This window comes from Calonectris borealis, chromosome 3, assembly GCF_964195595.1.
Source record: "Calonectris borealis chromosome 3, bCalBor7.hap1.2, whole genome shotgun sequence".
Lineage (NCBI taxonomy): Eukaryota > Metazoa > Chordata > Aves > Procellariiformes > Procellariidae > Calonectris > Calonectris borealis.
In genome coordinates this window covers 125,539,550-125,556,474 of record NC_134314.1, presented here as the reverse complement: position 1 = coordinate 125,556,474, position 16,925 = coordinate 125,539,550, and the positions used below count along the sequence as shown (strand labels likewise).

At 38.0% G+C, this 16,925-nt stretch overlaps 1 long non-coding RNA gene across 1 annotated transcript in view; it reads left to right on the top strand.

The window, feature by feature from the left end:
* Nucleotides 1-16,925, top strand: part of LOC142081158 (uncharacterized) — a 141,097-nt gene that overhangs the window by 33,133 nt on the left and 91,039 nt on the right. Inside the window, exon 2 of the long non-coding RNA XR_012673263.1 lies at nt 6,260-6,389. This is a non-coding gene — a long non-coding RNA (uncharacterized LOC142081158). The remainder of the gene's footprint in view (nt 1-6,259; nt 6,390-16,925) is intronic.

The window sequence follows — 16,925 nt, the reverse complement described above, 5'->3', positions numbered from 1 at the left end:
AATTATCTATGCAGGGACTGTTGCTTTTATAAGGTCATTGGTAGCTGACCAATATAGTGGCATATCAGTGGATGGACACAATACTGAGGACATCATAGTGCACGGTATATACTCATTTTCTGAATAGAACTGTTGATATCACACACTGTAAATGGAATTGCCTCTTGTCTTACATAAACTGTGTTTGTAGAACATAACCTGCAAATACATTGCATTCTGAGATCCTGTGGCTTAAAATGTATATATCGGTCCAATAAATGGCATTGCATTATCTATTTTATGCTTCTGAATGCAGAACACGTGCTGCTGAGAAACAAAAAGGACATGCATTTATTTTCAGGCATAGGACTTTGCAACCACTTGGGAAGAATATTCTTGATTGAGAACCAAAACATTCCATGATGCTTAACAAACCTGCAAATTGAAAAATCAACATCTGCCCTGTGTAGCAACATAGCAGGAGAAAGACCTATAGCCTGAAAAATTCAAAATATTCCTTAAATTATATTTCTGTGCATTTTCAAAATTACTACTCTCTGAATCAAAAGTCTCAAGCTGTTTTTATCTGAGAGCATATGTTGTGTCGATAGACAATATCTCAGCCTGTAGTTGTACATGAAAAGCCCTGCTGCATAACATAATGGACAGTCCTTTGAAGACGAAGCTGCATCTCAGTGAATGCTCCTATAAAAATATTTTAAGATAAATGATATGCATCATTAAATCACTGAGGATGACTAACTCAATTGTAGAATACCCGCAACTCCTACAATCACAGTTACAGTTCTTATTTGAATATTTTAGTTTTCACCAGGGCAGCCAATGGAAGCGAGCGAAGCACAGTCCGCATTCAAACAGATGAAGGCACTGCTCTAAAAGAAACGGAGAGAAACCTGTGATTATGTGGTTACCGTAATGCTAGCTGCTTGCTTAATGTCTGTGTGGGATTTTTTTGCCGTTTCCCTTATTTACATATCACAGACATGTCTTTATAAAGTTTCTTTAAATAATTTATTAGATTGATCTTTTCAAAATTCTGCTCAGGCTAGGTGTCATTAGGAAAAGTTATTTAAACTTATTTAAAGGTTTGTGCCTGAGTAGGGCATTTACCTGCCTCACTGCTGATATTCTAAAAATACCTCCATGTCCATACTATTATCCATTCTTCACGTCCAATTGCTCTGTTATGGTAATAGTCAGAAGCACACCATGTAGTAATTACTTACAGCTGACTTAAGAAAAGAATATTCAACTCCCCCACTGTTCCACTAGAAGGTCTTTATGCACTATTAACTCATTCCTGTTTATTAATACTCTACTGGTAATTCTGGCTGCTGCTTTTTAGGTTTGTAATAGGAGGACTATTAAACAGCAATTATTGACCATATGGGTTAGTGAATATTTGTGGTGGTTGTTGGGTGGTTGTTTTGTTGGGTTTTTTTTATCCTTTTAAGTTGTTTTTAAGGAGCCACATCACAATATAGTGGTGCAACTTTACGTCTGCCTGGGATTAACAGCTTTGGCAGCGTTCCCCACCTAGAAAATGCAAATTCCATATTTCAGAAATATCAGCTGAAGCTGTGAAAATACAGAACAATTTAAAAAAACATGAAAACACTGTGCCAGACAAAGTGAAAATCTTTGTCTTATGTTTTTTTTCTTTTTCCCAGCACTATGTGGTTTGATCTTCTTTCTTGTCTTTCTTGTCTGTCCGTCTTTCTGTTTCTCTTTCTTTGACTTTTTTTCAGATTGTAGGGCTTGTCCTGGAATTTAGAAATGGTCAAGTGTAAATTTCAAACTAATAAAACTTCTCCTAGAAAAGTGTGAATTATTGCACTTTTAAGAACTAGAAATCTGCCTTCCTCAGTAAGCTTGCCTAGTGAGAAGATTCAGGAGAGAGAAAATTATAGCAATTATCTCTCAAATAGCTGGGCTGAAAAAAGGTGTCTTTCCCCCTTTCCTCTCCTGCTATTTTTTTTTCCTTTTTTAAATGTTAAAATCTAACTGCAGTTCCTGCCTTTGCCAGCAGCAATAGCTGTCACTCGTGCAGATTTGTAGCGATGACTCCTTTTCCTACTGCTCTGCACTGGGAAGTCCAAACCAGCTCGCAGGTTTGGCATCCGCTTTCATTATGGTGAGAAAATAAACCAACTGAAAGATGGCAGGGGAAAAAGGGTTGCTATAAAGACAGTGAGGTGGAAGGAGGATGCAAGACTTTAGTAGGGAAAGAAGATGGAGCAACAATGAGAAAGTGTAAACAGAAGTGTGGGATGTGGTATAGAAGAAAAAGCCGGAATTCTAGAAAAAAGCCAGCGCATCCTGCCTGCAGAGGGCAGAACATGAGGCTGCCATTCCAGGCCCCGTTATTTCTTTTCTCCTTATGCCTTGTGAGACAAAGCCATCAGCGTGAAACAACATGGCTTTGGGAGCGTTGGTGACTGTTGGTGAATTCTGCGGGACATAAAAAACTCTATTCTAAACAAAAATGATTTGGTAGGTGAGTGGATTTTCAATACAAAAGCACTGCGCTACAAGCAAATATTTTGCAAAATATGTTCTCATTTCTAAATTCTCTTTGGGATTGTCTCTAACACAGTTGAAAAAAAGTCAAACTTTCAAAACCAATTACTTGTATTTGCCACTGACTCTGCTTTTTTTCTAGAATTTTCTTAATCCTTTAATACTATTCTTACACTTTCTTAGTTATCCTACTTGTGTTGTGTTTAACTTGGATTATGAGTCTTAGCTGTGTCAGTGTGGTCTTCTGAGCTGATGACCAGTAACAACTCCATTTAGACATCATTGTGGGCACAGTTGATGGTCATTGCATCATTCAGAAATCTTTGCAATACTAAAATAACTAATGTAAAAAATAATTAATTTGGAATTTGAAATCTGCTACTTTATTGCTATCAAAACACTCTCTCTGTTGTTTCTTTTTCTTTTTTTTTCTTTCTTTTTTTCTTTTTTTTTTAAGTTGAAATGCTTTCTTGGCCTAACACCATACTAGAAATAATTACATAACAACAACAACAAAAAAATCTGTCCAGCTTCTGGGCTGTTAAAAGCAAAATAGAGGTTCTGTTCTGTTTGCACCTATCATACCAGAATGCCAAACTGTCATTCATTCTAAAAATAAACATCATGTCATGCAGTCTTTTGTTCTATATGGCTGCCTGAGTTTTTCATTAGAAAATTCATGTGTGGTGTACTACACTAAAAGCGTTCCCTCCTTCAACAATTATTGCATGGAAGGTGTGTATTTTTTCATAACAGCTGGTGCACTTCAGCATGATGGCTTTTAGGTCCTGAATGTTGCAGAGACCTTTTTTCCCTGGATGGCAGAGCTAAGAGAGGAAGAACTCTTGGTAGAGAAGCACGGGACTGGTGTAAGGTGGGAGGTCCTTGCTCATGGACTTTATCCCTACCTTGCCTGAAATAGCTGCACGACACTGCTAGGAATCTGTTGAGTGACATTAGACAAGGGAGTAGAAGGTATAAAAAGGTGACATTGAATTTATTGCTTAGAAATATGGGCTAGTTAATTTTCTTCATGTGCCTGGCATCTTTGCCATGCTGCTGGATGTTTTTTTCTTGTACAGATTGTTATTTAAAATCATTGTTCAGGTAGATAGGTGTCATTTCAGATTTGAAATAAATGAATAACTGGGAATCCTGAGATGGCCCTTGATGCACTGCAGGGCTGCAGTGGGTCTCCGAGTATGGACCACATGCAAAATTTACATTAGATTGATGTCAGAGCCATCAGGAGGCTGCCACAGCTCCCGGGCTTGACAACTTAGCATTGAACATTGGAGATTTGTGAGGAAGGGCCTTACCTCTGAACCCCAAAAAGAGAGCTGACTTTGCATCAGTTAAATAGCTTGAGTCTCTCATCCCTGATTTAAACCTGTCCCAAAATAGACAATCATATTCTAATAGAGAATGTTCAGAAATTTTACTTTTACAAGATAAAAGTACAGGTTAAAACTGACTATGCTGCTGATATGTAGCTTAGTCAATCTGGTAAATTAGTAAAGCATGATATTCTTAGAGAAAGTGGAGTGTAGGAGCAATCCCTGAACATGCTTAAAGAAAAATGTTATGTGAGTGATTCAGCTCTTCTTGCTGTTGCAGGGAAGAGATTAGAGGTGCACCACTTTGTCAGTTCATCTCCTTAACTCATAATATATTATTTATTACAAGGATTTGGTTTCTTAAGCCTGTCTTCTTTTTTTCTTTTTAGACATCACTGACTATTTGATCTTGGGGGCTTATTATTTATTATGATTATTATTATTATGTACAGGTATGTGGGGAGGGAAGGATTTTGGGCTACAGCAAAACCCAAGCTTTTTAACATATGGAGTGTCATTGTTTTCATCTTGTTTTGGCACTTTTTACACCTCGTGCTGATGGTGTGATTGTGGTTGGTTCAAGTACATCTGGGGTCCCCCGTAGCCTTGCTTTTTTTCAGGGGCTTTCTGACTCTGTTATAATTTGTTTCTCCCTTTTCTGGTATAACCAAGCATGAACTCTCAGTGTGAGATGTAAACTGGTATGCCATCTGTATGTTGAATTATTGTGTCTCACCTTAAAAACCCGGTGTTAGCCAGGCTTGTTTTGCTGCACATTCCCCCTCCTGTGGCCCCTGTGCTGCCCCTGACTGGCGCTCTCACACATATGTGTGTACACACACACACGTGTATGCACACCTCTGGGATACAGCTTTTTTTCTTGAGGGCACCGTGCAGCCCCAGTGAAGGTTGCGGAGTGCTCTGGGTTTGTGTTTGCACTTACGCGAGCACGTAGATGCCGTGTCTCAGAGCACAAGCGGCTCCTTCTTTCGTACCTGAAGTAAGCTGTGTGAACAATGAGCAGGAAGTGAAAATGGACCAAACAGCTACAGAATACTTTCAGTACTTTTTTTGAAATCTGCAGAACGTGGCTATACATATTCCACCAAAAAATGGTTTTAATATCGGTTACAGTATGTTAAAAAAAAAAAAATCATTAAGTGTTTCATGTTCTGATTGAGCTTGCACATCAGGAGCATGTCTGAGGGAGAAAGAGCAACAGAGCACATTTACGTGCGAGAGGAAACCCCAGCGGCTGGGGCAGGACGGGAGAATTTGGTAGAACTACTGCTGCAGAGCAGCAGACTTTGTGTTGCTGGAGGTATGACTGCAGGTGTTACATCAGCTACTTAAATTGCAGATGCACAATGACTTTTCATGCAGTAGCATACTTACAGGAATGAGGATAATATCAGACCTATTGGATAAATCGAGAATTTCATTTTCTGTGGCTAAAGCTGTTGGAAAAGGAAGTGGCCTGTTAAGATGCTGATTTTCCCATCCCACATCTAATATCCAAATAACATTTTACAGGAAACAGGTAACTCCTAGTGACATCTGGCAGAGGATAGCCACTGTTGAATCAGTTGGTTGTCTTTAGCAGTTTTTTTGTGGGGCAGCGCTGCTTTGCTCTCTTGCCGTCTTACACGGCGCTTGTTCTGTTCCTAACATGGTCAGTGGGGATGAGAGTGAGCAGCTTGGGGTCTGCTGAAGGAAAAGCAGAGGAGACAGTCACTTCAAACTGAGACATGTGGTGGTTCTACTGTGACGCTCGTGGAGCCTTTTAGCTAAACTGCTTTAGACACCTTGAATTCATTTGACAGGATTTGAATGATAACACGTTTTGTTAAAAGAAAAAAAAAAAGATCTTATCACAAATCAGCCCCCTTTTTATTAAAAAAAAGTAAAATTTGTGATAAAACCTGCTTTTCTTTAAAAAAAACCAAACAAACAACCCAACCCCCAAAACTTACTACCCAGTAAACTAATGAAAATATTAACATTTAACCTTATTCAAGTTAGCCAAAGTATCTTAAGAGAGGGCAGGTGCATTCTTGACATAGCTGGTATTATAGGCTAAATTCTTCCATTTGTTAAATGTTTAGAAGCAGCCTTTCATTTAAAAGGAAAGGAAGTCACGTAGAAAAAGTGACTTGTAAGGGCTAAAATAAAAAAATAAACAAATTAGACAAGAATAAACTTGCTGTGTGGTTGGCAATCTGAGAGCAAAACTGTCATAACTTTGTTCAGTTCCCAAAAAGGCAATCTGAGCATGTTTGATTAAAAGAATTGGACTGTCTCATCACCTGAACTAGACATAAGAAGTTATAAAGAATATTAAATGAAGATGTAGCAATATGACATATCCCCGTTTTTTTCTCTCTTTGCCCCTCTCTCACCAGACTGTTGATGAGAACAGAAGAAGGAACAGATGGTGGCACCATCCTGTCTCAGCACCAAATCCTGCCCTGGAGTTGTACATGATGCAAAAAGCATCCCCGTGTGGAGAAGCAGATAGCGCTCCTGCAAAGTGTAAGTGTCCGCTCTGTTACATTCCTTTACAAAGAAACCCCACAACAACAACAACAACAAAACCCCTTATGTCTGTCTTCACTGGAATTTTCAGGAAATTTCATCCTAAATGTTGTTTTGAGATCAGAGAGGAGTACCTGCTTTATGACTTGCTATGACCATTCCTTCCCTGTCTGCCATTCCACCCTTTTGTCCTTCCTTGCACTGACTGAAACATTTTGGGTTCATTTTTTATAAGTTTTGATAAATCTTTCATAATAGATTTTGGGTTTTGCAGCTTAACGATATCGAATCCTTCCTGAGATTTATTGTCAGTTTCACTTGACCTGGGGGTCAGAACTTAAAACGTTTGATGGAATTTGTTGCAGAATCAGGGAATGTTGTGAAAGTTGCTGGTTTTGGTTTCTTTTTTGCTGTATCTAGAAACTAGAGGCTTTAAAAAATGAAATGACAAATAATGTTTTCTTGAGTGTTCAAAATAGAACAAATGTGTGTGTTTCATGAACAACCTGATTTGTACTATTCCTGATAAAAAGAGGCAAAGACATCCAAGGTTTTCAGTTTTCGAATTTTAGAATTCCTTAAAAAAAAAAACCTCCCAGTGAATGTGTAGACTGCCACAATGGGAATTTAAGCCTCCTGGTTATCAGTTTGCTTTTCACTTGAAAGGTTCATAGACTCTTCCAGCCTTTCTGGAAACACTGCTCTGTACAACCGTATGTGGTTGCAAAGAGGGCAATTGCTGTATTGGAGTTGGTGTGGACCAAATGTTTATAGGAGACAGGACTGGTGTTGGCCCAGGTCCTTTTTGGAAAATACAGACTGGGTTGTTGGCTTCCTTCTGCAAGTTCCTATTGCACACAGCAAATACTTCAGCTGTCCTACCGCTCTAGCTAACTGGAAGAGGCAGCCCCATAGCAGTGAGTGGAAGAGGTGCAGTCTAGCAAAGGGTATTTCATCCAAATGGGGCCAAAAAGAAATTAAGTTTAGCAAAGAAAACAAGCTTCATCAGTTAAAGCAATAAAGCACAGTCCTGGAGCAAGTCAATAATGCTCAATTGACAGCCAGTCAATATTTGTGCTGGATTAACTTTTCAAGGAATGTGGAGATTTCGGGGGGTTTTATGTAAACACTGTAAATAGGTTGGGACACTAAAGTACGTTTACAAATACCACATGTCAGATTAGATTAGAATCACTTCCAGGGAGCAGGATTGTTCCTACCACAAAAGAGACGTTTACATCTTGTGAAATGAACACAGATATAAATTTTTTGTTCGTCAAATATATTCAAAAATGTAGCTGGGCAGATCTCATGGCAATGCGGCACAGAACGCTTCAAAAGACAACTTCTGTCTGAGGCCAGATTCACTCATCTTCTATATGCGCCGCTTCCAAGCTCTGCCAGGTAGACCTGTACTTTAGATGGCATCGTGGCTGCAGCTTGATTAATATGAATGCTGCATGAATTGATTTAAATTTTCAGATTACTGTAATGGAAAAGCTATAAAGAAATATGCTCAGTGTTTGTGGTATTTCCTCCTTGCTGAAGGATCAGGCAATATGCGTAGAGAGGACTGAAATGAGACCAAAATGTGCTAGTTTCTAACATCCGTAGTACTGTAACACTGGGCTGCATCCATTTGTTTACAAGTCTTGCAACTTTTCAGTGGCGTGCCTAGCACCCACTTCTAACCAATATAAAAATGATTTACTGTTTCCAAAACTGGAATCAAAGTGGACAAATATTTCAAAAAGAAAGTACAGTCATTTACTCTACAGTGGCTGTTTTTTCAAGACATTGTCCACAAATTTCCCTGACTTGCTCCCTTATTAAAAGGGGCTCGAATAATTTCAAGATTCCCAGTTTTCCAGAAGCAACAGACAAACTGGAGGGCAGTTTGTCCCGTCCTTCCTGTCCCCAGGCTTGGAAACGAGGGCAGGCAGAAGCTGGCACTGCCCGGATGCACAAAACAGCCCAAGCAAATCTGGTTTCATGTATATGACACACATGCATAGCACTGGTGAAATCCACACAGGTAACGCATCACTAAGAACCTCCCTTGCTGCAAAGTAGATAACTGTATTTTATTGTTATTCCTTTTATTTCTCCTGCCCTTACTTTTTTTTTCGTTACAAAAGGTAATTAGGCCATAAACAGAGGTCTGACAACTAATTTTATCTGCAGCAAAATTAATATCATGAGCAACAGATAATTTTAGCTGAGCAAAATTAAAAAATATATATTTTAATGACATTCTAAAAACACAAAATCGAATTTTTTTCCTTCTCATACCTACCTATTTTGATAACGTGTGGAGAGACTCACTCATTTAGCGAACAAATGTTCTACTTCTGTATACTTCCTGCCTCAACAGCAGGCCTTGCTGGTCTCAGCCTGCGGTACAAAGTTGCTTTTCATTTCCTCTGTCTTGTTCTCTGGTTCCTTTCAAAGAAGAAATGATCTGAGGGAAAAGACATTGCTTTTCTTACCCCTAAATTTTCATTGACATTAATAGGAGTCAGGTGGCCAAATCCCTGCACACAGCTTTGAAAATTTAAGGTTTAACCTTTTTTTTCTGGACAGATTCTTGCATTGCTGTGAATCCTCTGAAAAGATATTAAATATGCAACCATACCATGTCAGCGGTGCCTAGAGAGTTTATCTACAAAATTATCATCTACTTTCCAAATCTATAACCCTAAAATACTGATTGGTTAAAAGGTAGCGGATAAAGATTAAGACAGCACAGCAGCAGATTACCCTAATCAAATAAAAAGACTATTAACAGAGCTGCTCACAGTCCTGAAGATGTTGGTTTGAAATACAGATGTCTTAACCGAAGTGCTATGTCTCATTTTTTGAATGCATTTTTGAATGCATTTAAATAAATTATCAAATAGAAAGAAAGCAGAGAAAAACCCCACACATTTCAGACAGTAAATTTCCATTTATAATAAAATTATTTTATGCATTTCAATAAATAGTTGGAGCTTTTAAAGATCTTTTCATTGGATAGAGAGAAGTCAAGCACTGTATTCCCAGCTTAAAGAGCTCCATAGGCACATGTGTGATTTTAAACCTGTGATTGCATGTGTGTACATTGATGTGAGTGTGTGTGTAGTAAAAGATAGGAACGAGGTAACTGCTTGAGGGCAGAGTGTAGTACTAAAGCCAGTACTTCTGCTTAAAAAGACCTCGTTTTTATTGTTTGGGAATAGTGTTTCTAGAGGATGGATTTCGGATGGCAAAATTTAAGGCAGTATTTACCAAAACCCAGGTCTTATTGGCTGGTTGGGGCCAAAGCAGTCAGGTTACAGGGTGCAGGGCTCTGCACAGGTACTGCGTGTCTCACATGCAGCGTACGTGGTCTGCTCAAACCAACATCACAGACCAGATCCCCAGAGCCTTAGTTTGATTTGGAGACCTAGGATCCATTAGAAAATTGTCCCTGCTTAAAACCAGCACAGGTTCAACTGGTTTTGAATTTGTCACAAACATTTTATTTAGCATTGAAGGCCATATGCTTATTAATGTTCAGTAAGAGTAAGTAAGCTACTGGGAATATTACTTGGAAAAGAGGGACATTTGTCACTAACGCTTTTAGTGTATAGTGGGAATTTTTATCCAGCCAAAGGCTGAGTTGTGGTTTATCCTCTTGAAAGAATTTCCTATTGAGTGACGGCTAAGCACGGATTGAGCTAATAACCCATGCCCTAGGTTATTGAAGTCATGGAGACAGAAAGAGAAAATAGGGTGGGTAATGTATTAATTTTCATCAGTTATGGACAATACTATTAAATTACTGACTTTTGTTGAAATAATGTGTCACCGATTAATAATGTCATTTCAACTTCCTAAACTTTCCTACCTAAAAATTTTGATTTAAAAAGAAAAGATTTAAGAATGTGTGAAAAAGGTTTTGGCGATATAACTAATTGGTATGGAGATCTTTTGTTTTTGTTTTTGTTTTAAATTGCACCTAATTTTAAGTCACAGTGTAAATGAGGTTTTAAAAGTTTTTAACAGTGATGTAGATAAATTTGGAATTAAAATTGAGATCTGAAATGTTGTGTTGCTCCACTTTTAAAAATAAGTTCCCTTCTTATTTGCAATTAAAATGTCTAGAATTTGCATAAAATGTGTGAAATTAGAGATAATTGAAATACAGTAGCTATAAATATGTCTACTCCGTTTGAAAAATAAATAAAATGTCCACTAAAAGGGTGTGAAAGCCGTACCCCCTTCTCTTGTTTCTCACATTTGGATCTCTGGCATTTTTCACACTTTTATAGCTAATTTTTATTGCAAAACAATATGTTACATTTGTAGCAGTTGTGGGAAGGCAGAATAGCCCCTGGCAGCTCTGTAAAAAACTGAATGTTAGGAACACATTTAGAAGAATACAGCTTTCAATTTCATCCACAGCATTGATGTCATGGAATCATATTAAGTGTGATCTAACGAAAAAAAAAAAAAAGGCAAAAAAAAGCAAATGTTATGGAAAATACTTTAAATAAGCTATTATTTAAAGTATATTCATTCTATCCTGTTTCTTATGTTTTCATAACACTAGTTGTCATGATATAGTGTGTTTTCAGGGAGCGTGGTGAGAATTGAAACCCAGGTTAGTGCCGTTCCTTGTACATGCCACCGCTGCTGCTCGATCCGCAGCTCCGTGTTTCTGCGAATCTATGAATAAACACGGCCTGGTTGGACCGTGCTGCAGCATGTCAGTGTTGGGGCCTGGTGGGGACCCTTGGAGGAGCATTTCCCATTCCTGTACTGGAGAAGGACCGCCAGGCTTGTATGTCTGTGCAGGGACGGTTTCGCTTGCTTTTCCACCCTGAAAGCCAGCACTATTTTGCACTTTTGCTGATGTCTGTTTCCGAATAGGTGGTAAGAGTTACTGTCCGTCAGCCAGCAGGCAGTGCTAGAGGTGATGCCTTCTTCCCAGTGCAGTGCCATCCCCTTCGTGTACTCTGATCTCTGCTGGCCCAGTGTGTTAGCATTCAGCTCTGTTGCCAGATCCTTGTTTTTTTGGCTGCAGAACAAAATGCTACTGCTGTGCAACCAAGTTGGCACAAGGAACGGTGTCTTTCACAGATAATAGAACTGGAAAGACAGACTTCTACCGTATTGTCAAATTACACCTTATTAGTGTGTGCTCTCGTGAATGTCTGCTACTAGAGCCGAGGAGTATCTCACATAGAAATTGTAAAGACATTTCTCTAACTCCAATCTTGGAACTCAGAAAAATATTATTCATATAATACCCCATGCATCTTTTTTAGTGAAATTGCACTGTGATGTCCTGTCATTTTCAATGCTGTGCAGTGTTTCTGTTACTGGGGAACACCAATCAACTTCAAAAGAGCTGCTTTGGTGTAGAAATGGGCAGCTATTCAACTACTCTGCATCCAACACAAATACCCACCGCAATTTGATGTAATTCACACAAAACTGAATTGGAAGGCCTAGGTGAAGGTTACTGCACCGATTCGTCAGTGCTCCCTGTCCTGTAATGTTATTTCTGGAAACCCTGTTTTCTGGAGGCGTTCCTTGCAGAGGGAATTATGCCAAAACAAAAGCGTTTCCGTGCAGGTACTATCCTGAGGGTAACAGAAATTCAGCAGGTTTTAATGTCAATGGCTCCTTCAGTAGTTCCTCCCTGTTCTCTGTTGCAGTGGGTGTTGCAAGAAATTTTTTTGTACCCTGGCTTGGGAATTTAATTGTTTCTCTACTCTACTCTTCCCCTCACCCTGAGTGTATTTATTAGTAAATCACCGTATTTTTTTTTGGTAGAGGTATGGATGTATAGTGGACTCAGGTGCCTCACTTCAAATCTTACATGATTGCTGATTTGGGTATAAGAATTATGAGGAGGAGACAGATTTCCAGGATGTATTTGAGGAGTGCTGAAATGTTAATGCATTAAGACTGAAACCGTGGGATTTAAATCACTACATTGAGGTAGCATATAGTACAGAGAGATTGATTCCAGAAAAGTACCAGAGAGGTTGTGTCTCATACAGGCCTAACCACTATGGAGTCATTCTTCAGAGACAGACCAAGCGACAGAAGAACCACAGCCGTACCTGCAAGGTGCCTTTTCATTCGCGCTTTTTTCTCTCCTTTTAAGTTGTCCTCAAGGAAAAATAAGAGCAAAAAGTCCCTGTGCTTCTCACTGCACATCTACAGCACTTCATAAATAATAGTAGCTGTTTTAAAAGCAGGGGACAGGCAGAGGGTTACAATGGATGAAAGCTAGTTAGTGAGTTAGCTAGATAAATGCTTAAAAGAACAGCAGCAAAGATAATCCTGCATTTATTTCTGGGGGATTCACCAGATGACCCTTTTCAGTCTTTCCCGATCTGTGTTTCTTGAGTCAAAGTAAGGTCTGTGCAGAAACCTGAAAAACAAACCTGCAAGTTTGAGGTATTCCTATGATTTGTGATTGTCCCTCCTTTGGCTCATCACTTTCATTTCTGAACATCTGCCAAATTTTATGTCCATCGCGGAGTGGCTTTGTGAGTGATCCGTTGCAGAGACTCTCCCCGGCACAGAGAGAGACTAGTTTGCTCTAAACTTACTGAGTGACATGTGCAAAATTGATCATTTCAAGAGCCTTTTGTATAACACAAAACTTCAAGCAGAGAACCCAAGGCATTTCCTTTCATCAACCTGGTTCTAATTTGATCAAAGCACTAAAAAATTCAACCCGCCTTATTTCCTGTCCAGTTCTTTTACACTTTACAGCACATTATATATCAATCTCGTATCCCTGAATTTTAAGAAGCAACCAGTTATATAATTGGATCAACAGTTGCCAATCACTCCAGCACAGCACTGCATTATTACTAAGCTGACTGTAATTTTGAAGCTCTTTTTTATTATGCGTATGACTATATTATCACTGTATACGTATTAGGCCAGCTGAATGAGCCCCTTAAGGAAAATAAGGGTTCAAATAACATTGACAGGGTAGGTAGACTAACAGAATTGAGGATTCGCCCCTGTTACAACTGTATTGCCTCATGGCACATTCTCAGGAGAAAGGAGAAGAATAGTAGCTGTGTGCTTTCTATTAATCCTACCCGCAAATCAGAATATTGCAACAGTGGTGAAGTTGACCATCTTGTATGCTTAAGCAAATTAAAAATCAAATGTGTTTTATGGTCTCAAATGTAATGGGTCACATAAGAATTTTGCATTATGTGGGTCTTTAAATCCCATTCCTTCACTCTCCAAACTCCCTCCCCATAGACACATGCACGCACAAAAGTTCAAAACAAAGCCATTCTGGCAACTGCATGTGCAATGTACCTTCCTGATTCATTGTGCAATTGTCGTTTGCATGTGACAAATGCAAGCACTATCTCATTTCAGTAATTTACACAATTATTTAAGATTGTTAAAAATGTTAAGTAAATAATATTTTTCCTCCCCTAAGCCTGGGATGTTAGAGTTCTTTGGAAGACCTTGAATCTTGTCGCGGTAGTATCTCCATAAATAAAGCTGAGTGACAGCCTTTTAGAAATCCCCATGTTTTATACCATTAATTTACAGATAAGCATTGTTAGTCAAATAAGCATTTAATTCCCAATAGCCTGAATATTTCAATACCTTGTAGCAAACAAATAAATAGAATGTACACAATGGCAAACAAATTATGGAAAATATTCCATAGAGTTGACATATGAACTCATAACCTCTTAGGTAAAGGTGAATGACTATTAATGTAATTTCATTATTATAAGGACCTCCCTGCTTTTTTTTATTCATATGCAATTCATTCGTATGCATTAGCTTGAAAGAATTAAACCTGTAAATCATAGCTTAGGCAATAATAATAATATAAAGAAAACGGTACGATTTCTTCTGGTTTTGTCACTCCAAACTTGGACATTTACTGGTGCATACCTGTTTCTGGTTTGGCTTTTTGTCTCTTTTTTTTCTCTTTCTAAGGATACACACACAGACATGCATATTTGTATATGTTTTTAGGTATATATATGCTTTATATGAACATATACATATCTATGTTTACAATATAGACATTTTTTAAAAGTGCATTCATTTCATATATTTTACATATGCGTAGGCACAGACACAGACAAAAGCATACATCCGTAAAAATGTAATGTCTCTCCTCAGCAGTCTGATTCTGTGCCCTACAGGACTTCACCAGGAAAAACTCAGGAGCAAAATGCAGCTTTAAGCATCTCACTGTAATTAAAATTGCCCAGTAATTTTTGGACAAAGTGGTAAAATTCAGGTGAGGAGATGCCTGGATTTGGAAGTCTGTGGCGTTTTCAGAAAAAGATTCTGATTTTATTGTTTTTTTCTTTTTTTTGTGGGGGTCAGTGTTCCCTTCATATTGTATTTATTTAAATCTCAAATCAGAATAGGTGCCTGGCCCTTCATTCCACTGTGCGTTGTACAGGCTGATAAAATGAAGTAAATGGGCTTATCGCTTTTGAAGCCTGTTTTACAGTACTGTATTTTTCTTTAGCAATTCATGCTGTGTTTTTAAGTAATGCAATAAAACCACTTCACCATCTTCCTGTATAAAATTGATTGTTGCATGAAGAGCGTGGTCATCTTCATCTGCTGCTGCGTTCTTTCTTAAAAAAACCCAACAGCACACACACAAAACAAGCCCACATGCAGTTGAATAGCATGTGTGTTTGCAAGCATGTGAATGCAAACAGAACTAAATATATATCCTATGCTACAAATACAGAAATTGTATAATCCAAGAAACAAGCACTGTGCCCTCTTCCTCCCCTCCTCTGCCTATCCCTAGGATAATAGAATTGAAATTCCCGTTTTCAGACTCGCTACAGATTAATATGGTTCAGCATAGGTACTTATTTCTCTGATAGTTTCCCATGTATCTTCACAGTGAAGTTGATAGAAATTACTACAGCAGAATGTGTAAAGCAGATGTTATCCCATTAATTAGCTCTGGACCTGAGCAGGCTCAAGACTTTCCCATTTTCAGGCCGATAGGAATTGGTCCCAGTGAGCGTGCTCCATATCCACATTTAGTATCATCTCATAAACAGCACTGAAAACACAGCAGGTCCTTGATGAAGATACATTAGCTTATTTCTAATTTAAAGTTATGTTGCTTAACCTTAATGTAATTGGTCACTGGTGACCAACTGTTTGTATAGTGAGTTGATGACCAAAGAGATGTAATAAATTATAAAACTTACTGCTTAAATAGAGGGAACGACTGTTCTGTTAAAAGCCTTGCGTGTAATAATGGTAAAATAATTACACCTCAAACAGAAGAGCCTTGGATCTGATAAAGCTAACAAAGTCTTTCAGATGAAGGTGTTTTCAACCTGCTTTAAAGGACATGTATAAAATATTTTTTTTCCTCTCAGTGCAGTGTCTTACATTGGCTGAATAGTCAACTTTCAAAGCTCAGCCTAATATTGATTAAAAATAAATTGGTAAATCAAGATACTTTCTTTTTGAGGGGTTGCAGGGATTAAAGTAATTAACCAATTTCTGTGGTTAACAAGAAACAAAAGAAATTTGCACAAATAATTATATTCTGTACATCAATTCAAAGTCACTGCTAGACATGTTTTAGAAAAGAGTTGATTAGCTGGTAGAATAACCAGGATAATAATCAACTATGGAAGTAAGTAATTGACACAACTTTAATGTTTAATAATGAATAGCATGCCAGGGGCAAAATAAAGGGAAATCTGCTTTCTGAGAATGAGCTCAGACCTAAAATTTCTTAGGCCAAATATAGCAATTACTTGAGACTCCTGAACTGCTTCTGTGGTATTGTAGCAAAAGTAACAGGTGTAGTTAAATTGAAAGCGCACAAGTGGCTGTATTAAATCTAGTAGTTTCTATAGGCTGCAATTTAATTTCAAGCCTTTTCCCTGCTGAAGACTTAAAGGTTGATTTTAAAAATGCAGGAATGTAATGAACACCTCCTCTTCTATGTCTGTTTTTCGTTTCTCAAACGGCATTATATTAACAAACTGTTCATTAAATCAATAAGAGTCAGGAATAAGTGTATGATTTGCTTGTCTCAGAGGCGATAATTTCTCTCTCTAAATATTTGCATTTAAAATTTGGGCTACCTCCAAATGCCCTAACTTCACAATAAAGAAATCCAGTTTTTTTTTTTTAATTCTCATATTTCATTTCTTACAAGGACCTTCCAATAATTTAAACTATTTACAGTGCCTCAAAGATCATTATTTCCCCATGACTCCTCAGAGAAATATTGGAGCCACTCTATTTACTGCTGACATTAGATTTACCTTTGAAGACTGGTTTACAAAATGGAGACATTAGGATGTGAAAGTCATTATTTTTTTTACACCGCTCGGAATGCTAAGTTTTTGTGTTTGCTGTATTAGAGTAAACATTGCTATAGCTACTCAGTTTGTTATGGAAACTTGAAAAGCAGATGCATTAAGGTATTTTGGTTTTAAAAACACACGGTTCTTTATAAGGAAAAATATAAATACTGTTTGGGGCCTTGTCACGAATGTA